The 5,301-nt window shown below is 42.3% G+C and overlaps 1 protein-coding gene across 1 annotated transcript in view; it reads right to left on the bottom strand.

Annotated features, from left to right (window-relative positions):
* Nucleotides 1-2,244, bottom strand: part of sparc (secreted protein, acidic, cysteine-rich (osteonectin)) — a 25,501-nt gene extending 23,257 nt beyond the window's left edge. The window contains exon 1 of the mRNA XM_037675646.1: nt 2,165-2,244. The gene's annotated coding sequence lies outside the window, so the exon portion shown is untranslated. The remainder of the gene's footprint in view (nt 1-2,164) is intronic.
* Between the last annotated feature and the right edge of the window lie 3,057 nt (nt 2,245-5,301).

Raw genomic sequence — 5,301 nt, 5'->3', positions numbered from 1 at the left:
TCCTCTAAAACCTCCAACTGGTCTCCTCAGGTCCTCTAAAACCTCCAACTGGTCTCCCCAGGTCCTCTAAAACCTCCAACTGGTCTCCTCTGGTCCTCTAAAACCTCCAGCTGGTCTCCTCAGGTCCTGGAGGTTTACAGACTGTTGTTAAAAGAGGAAACGGACCTGGAACACTTTTACAAACTTGTTGCTGACATCAAATTCAAAACGACCTTTTTCATATTAAAAAGTTATAATTTCTTGCTGCAATCATTCGTTTGCTCTGTTCCGTTGTAATAAATATACCGGTAAGTTTGTTTTAATTTACGTTTTCCACAACACCCAACTTGTGAGGTTTATCAAACTTTTTACATTTTTAATTAATTTCTGTTCTTTACAGAACGACGTTAACATGAACACAACAGCTGATCGTAAATGTTGTTTCTTCATGTTTTGACATGTTTAGATTGAAAATAAATCAAAGAAACGTTGATTTGCCCAAAAGTTCGTCTTCTTTTCTTCAGACTTTTGATTCGACTCAAATTAAAACAAAAACGTTTATTTGTCGTTCACTTTTCCTTCTCTTCGTCTCAGTTTGTTTCTTGCTTCTCGATGACATCACTCCAGGGTTTTTCTCCACGTTGGGCTCAGACAAGCATGTTGCACAGCATCCTCTCCACTCCAACACCTCCTCCTCCTCCTCCTCCTCCCAGTTTGGACCAGTCCTCCCACCCCCAGGGACTCTTCCCAACACATTTATGCTTGGAACACTTCGTAGGTGTGACCAAGAACGTCTTTGTAAACTGGTGAGAATTTTTTTATCGAGGTGTGTGGAAATAAAAGTGAAAGGAGGGAAAAGATGAAGCCTTAAACAATAAAACATCTGGAATATTCCCAAACAAGCTGAAGTTTAGAAAATTTTAAATAAACTTTAAGGCAAAATACAAATAAAGACAAAATATAAAATGTTTAAACCTTTGGGTCGCACACAAACGAAATGATATATATATATATATAATTAAGTTTAAATACTTTAGCACCTTCTAGATTTAACGTAGAGTGAATTTAAAATAAACCTGAACAACCCAAATGTAACGCAGAGATTTAAAGACGACACTTTTCTCCAGATGGTTTGTGACTCCAGTGATGGTGAGCTCTGGTTCCCAGTGGTGGTCGTCATCACAACGAACTGGAGACCAGTTTTTATTCGATCTATTTATTTGTTCCTAGCCGAAGGAGACCCGAATCCATGTCTGCCACAAGTTTGAACAGCGCAGAACATTTCAGGGCAGAAGAAAAAAAAGTTTGTCAGTCTTTCTGCATTCGAAGGCGTCTGCAAAGAAACAGCTGGTCGCGGTTACCACGGCAACCTGCATTCCTTTACATGGGAGTAATCGGAGAGGGGGATGATGGGAAAGCAGAAGAGAGAGAGAGATCTGTGGAAAAATGTTCCCATTTGTTCTGCCTGGATTTGGCGAAACGTTATCCTCTTTCTTTCCTTTCTTTCTTTCCTTTCTTTCTTTCTTTCCTTTCTTTCTTTCTTTCCTTCTTTCAGTTTGTTTTTTATTCACAAGCAGCTCAGAAATCTTTCAACAAACGATACAAAAATAAAGAGATTTCTGCATCCAGACACAAAATGTCTAGAAATTAATTAGCCCACAAGAGAAGAAACAATTAGGGAGTTTTTAAATTGCATCCATCACCCCTCCTCTAAACTTCTGACACCACCTCCTCCTCCTCCACCTCCTCCTCCTCCTGCTGATGTGGCACACAATGTCTCCACAGAGAATAATCCTAATAATTACAGACTGCTTACCTCCTCTTTTTCTGCAGCTGTTTTATCACTAAAGAAGTCACATTTAACACAAACTGCATTATAAACTTGATTTTTTTTTGGCCTTTTTAAAATGAAGTTTGGAAACAAAAACTTTATTCCTGATTTTGGACAATTAACAGAAGATGCTGTTTTAGACCAACAAAGATATAAAACCAGAAAAACGGATCTTTAATTGTTTTTTTTTTTTTTACTAAAGCTGACAACTAGACTCCACGAGGGGAAAGTGTTTACAACTTGTTTTATTCGTCTCTAAACGCTGGCTGCTCTCAGGGAGTTTAATTTGAAGTTTAAAGGTGTATTTTATGTTGTTTGTGTGTAATAAAAACCAAGCGGAGTGAGACGTCTTACCTTCAGCTTTGCAGAGCAGGGACACCAGGAGAGAAGTCAGCCGTGCACGGGGCCCGAATGGTCTAACACACTCACCACTTCACGCTGAAGACATTTCCAGTGGGACGTCCCAGTTTGGACAGTTTCCTCCCTCCTTCCTCTCAACACAAACCTCCCATCACCCCCCACCCCCACCCCACTGCCTACAATTTGATGGGATTCATTATTTAAGAACTAAAAAGAACCTAAAAAAGGGTTGCTTTATAGGATTTATTTAGTTCAACTCAATTCTTTAATTTCTTCCTTGTTTAATTCTTTCGTTAGTTTTGTGTTTCAGCGTCACTTTATTTTGTTTTTGCTTCTGATTCTTTGCAGGTTTGGGTTTGATCAGTTCTCCTGTTTGGTGATCACACCCGTCTTTATTCAAGTCGTCTCTTGATGCCACTAACTCAAAGTTTTAAACGCTTTTCTCAGATTTTTGTTCTAATTTGTTGTCTATACAGTATTTTCCCATTCTGTACCCTTTTTAAAATTTACTTTCTCCTCTTTTGCAGCACATTTTCTTTTAACAAGGTTTTTTTTTTTTTTTTACATCAGTCACCTGCTTGAGATTTCAGCTTTAATCCAGATTAAACATTATGACTCCTTATTTTAAAAACTGGCAACAAAACTGGCCGCACTGCTTTGGGTGTAAATTATAAAGACGTTCCTTTTGATATGACACACTTGCATTTCCACTCTGACGTCTTCAGAGGGGTAGAGGTCAAAGGTCAGGCTGGAAAAACTGTTCCATAAAACCACAGTCTGACTCGGTGAAGACTGGATCTCACCGAGCTGCAGCTGTTAACAACTGCAACACTCGGAGAATAAACCAACCTCATTCAAGATGGCTGCCACAGCTAACAAACCAAGGCCAACACATGGGGGGGGGGGGGGGGCTTCAAGGCCATCCCAGACCAACTGAGAGACATACAGTGCTAACAAACTGATTCTGCTCCACATCGTACCAGTTAAGGGCTTGCCCACTGCCGGTACTCAGCCTGGTTTATGGGACCGTCCTGTTCGTGGATCCAAGCGAACTGCTCCGAGGTGATGATTAAAGCAGGCAGCACCTGATGATTGACCAGCGGAGCTACGTCACTGGATGACCCGCCCAGCAATAACCGCAAACTCCATCTGAACCTCCATTTGTAGTTTGTTGTTTCTAGACTTCAGTAATGGCAGCTTGAAATCCTCCAGGATTGACTGTCGACTGACAACAGAAAATTGTGCGTCGTGCACAACAATCTGTTACGATCCCCTCCACAGAGTGGGGAAACAAGTCTCACCTGAGAAGAACTGAGAAGATGAGAACTGACTCGAGTCATACTTATTAATGGCAAAGTGGCTATAGTCCTGGATCTTCACCAGTGAGTCCATCTGACTGGACATCCAGTGTCTCCTCCCGGATGGACACGTCCCTAAGGAGATGTCCAGGAGAGATCCTTACCAGATGCCCCACCTCAACTGGCTCCTCTCAATGTGGAGGAGCAGTGGCTCTGAACTTCTCAGTCTATCTCCAAAAGAGAGTCCAGCTACCCTGCAGAGGAAACTCATCTTGGCCACCTGTATCCACAGCCTCGCTCTTTCTGTCACTATCCTGAGCATAGATGGAGGTAGGAACGTAGACCGACAGGTAAACGGAGAGCTTCAACTTGCAGCTCAGCTCCTTCTTCACCACAACAGACCGGCACAGAGTCCGCAATGCATCTGTCGATCTCAACTCTTCCCTCAATCTCAACTCTTCCCTCACTCTTTAATAAAATCCTGTGATACGTGAACTCCTCCACATGAAGCAACACCTCACGCCCAACCCATTCTACCCCTGACTACACAGAAAAATTCTGTCCATGAAAGTTATGGCGAGAATGAGTGACAACAGACAGCCCTGGTGAAGTCTGGGGGTCCAACTTACCATGGGGAACCAACCCAGTCTCTTGGACCATTTGTACAGGAACTCTATGGGTAAAAAAGTACTGTAATTTTCACCCTATGTCGTGATTTTTTTGCACAATTTGCATGCCCTGCGACTTATACACCGAGTTGACATTTTCCCCATATTTATAAACTGAGTTTTGGCTGAGATATGACCGTTTTCATTCATCCCAACTGAAAATATGGAACACTACCATTTTCAGCCACTAGATGGCACTCGAGTAGTATGGCATGCTGTTGTGTAATGTAATAGGTAAAAGTGGCTATAAATGACACGAACGGTTTGCCGTAGACTGCCACCTTCGTCCATATCGCTTGGAGCAAATGTCAAAGTAGCTTCATTTCGCTGCGCTTCCCCGACAAAATGCAGCTGATTTGACCATTAAAGTGCATTTATTAAGTAAAAGTTCAACTGAGACACATCTTTACTATAATTATGAGCAAACAAATAATTGTTTTAAAGTGTTAATCTTGTTAAATTCTTGTTAAAGTCCTCCAGTGCACACTCTTGCAGCTGCCACTTGGTTGCCAATCGATTTTTGGCACAACATCGGCCCATATTTCCTGGATGTCAGCGGTGACGCGTAATCGATGCAACGTATACGGCGAAGTGACGTATTTATGGATTTTTCTACTTTATTAGACATATTTGGACTGATATGACTTATAGGGCGGTGCAACGTGTACGGCAGAAAATACGGTACTTTGATTATTACTTTTCCAACATGTTCTCAGTTTTCTGTCCTGGACCTTGAGCCGTACATATGTCTTTTATTTCGCAGACGGCATCCTTCCTGCTGAAGAGATTTCATGATTGAGCTTATTGGACTTGAGCTCAGTTTTATAAAACAGAGTCCAAACACCTGCCGTCTACAGACAGACGACTTCCCCGACAGCTCTGTCTGTTGTCTGTTAGTGAACTGCTTCGGTCTGCTCCCACAGTACAGATGATGTGAAGAACAGCTGGGTGAGGAAGAGGAAGTGGGGGGAGCTGCGATGCAACGTGGCGTTTTCCATTCTGCCAGGAAGTCCAGCTGATGATGAACAGAAAAAAAAGGAGGTGGTGTTTGTTTCAACATGACTTCTCTCCTCCTCCATCAGCTCTCCACAGCCTCACCCTCTTTTTCCCTTTATCTTCCCGTCTCTCCTCTCACACCCTGTCCTCTCTGCCATCCTCACCCTCT

The sequence above is a fragment of the Nematolebias whitei genome, chromosome 4 (genome assembly GCF_014905685.2).
Source record: "Nematolebias whitei isolate Nwh7 chromosome 4, NemWhi1, whole genome shotgun sequence".
NCBI lineage: Eukaryota > Metazoa > Chordata > Actinopteri > Cyprinodontiformes > Rivulidae > Nematolebias > Nematolebias whitei.
This window is presented reverse-complemented; position numbering and strand designations above follow the sequence as displayed.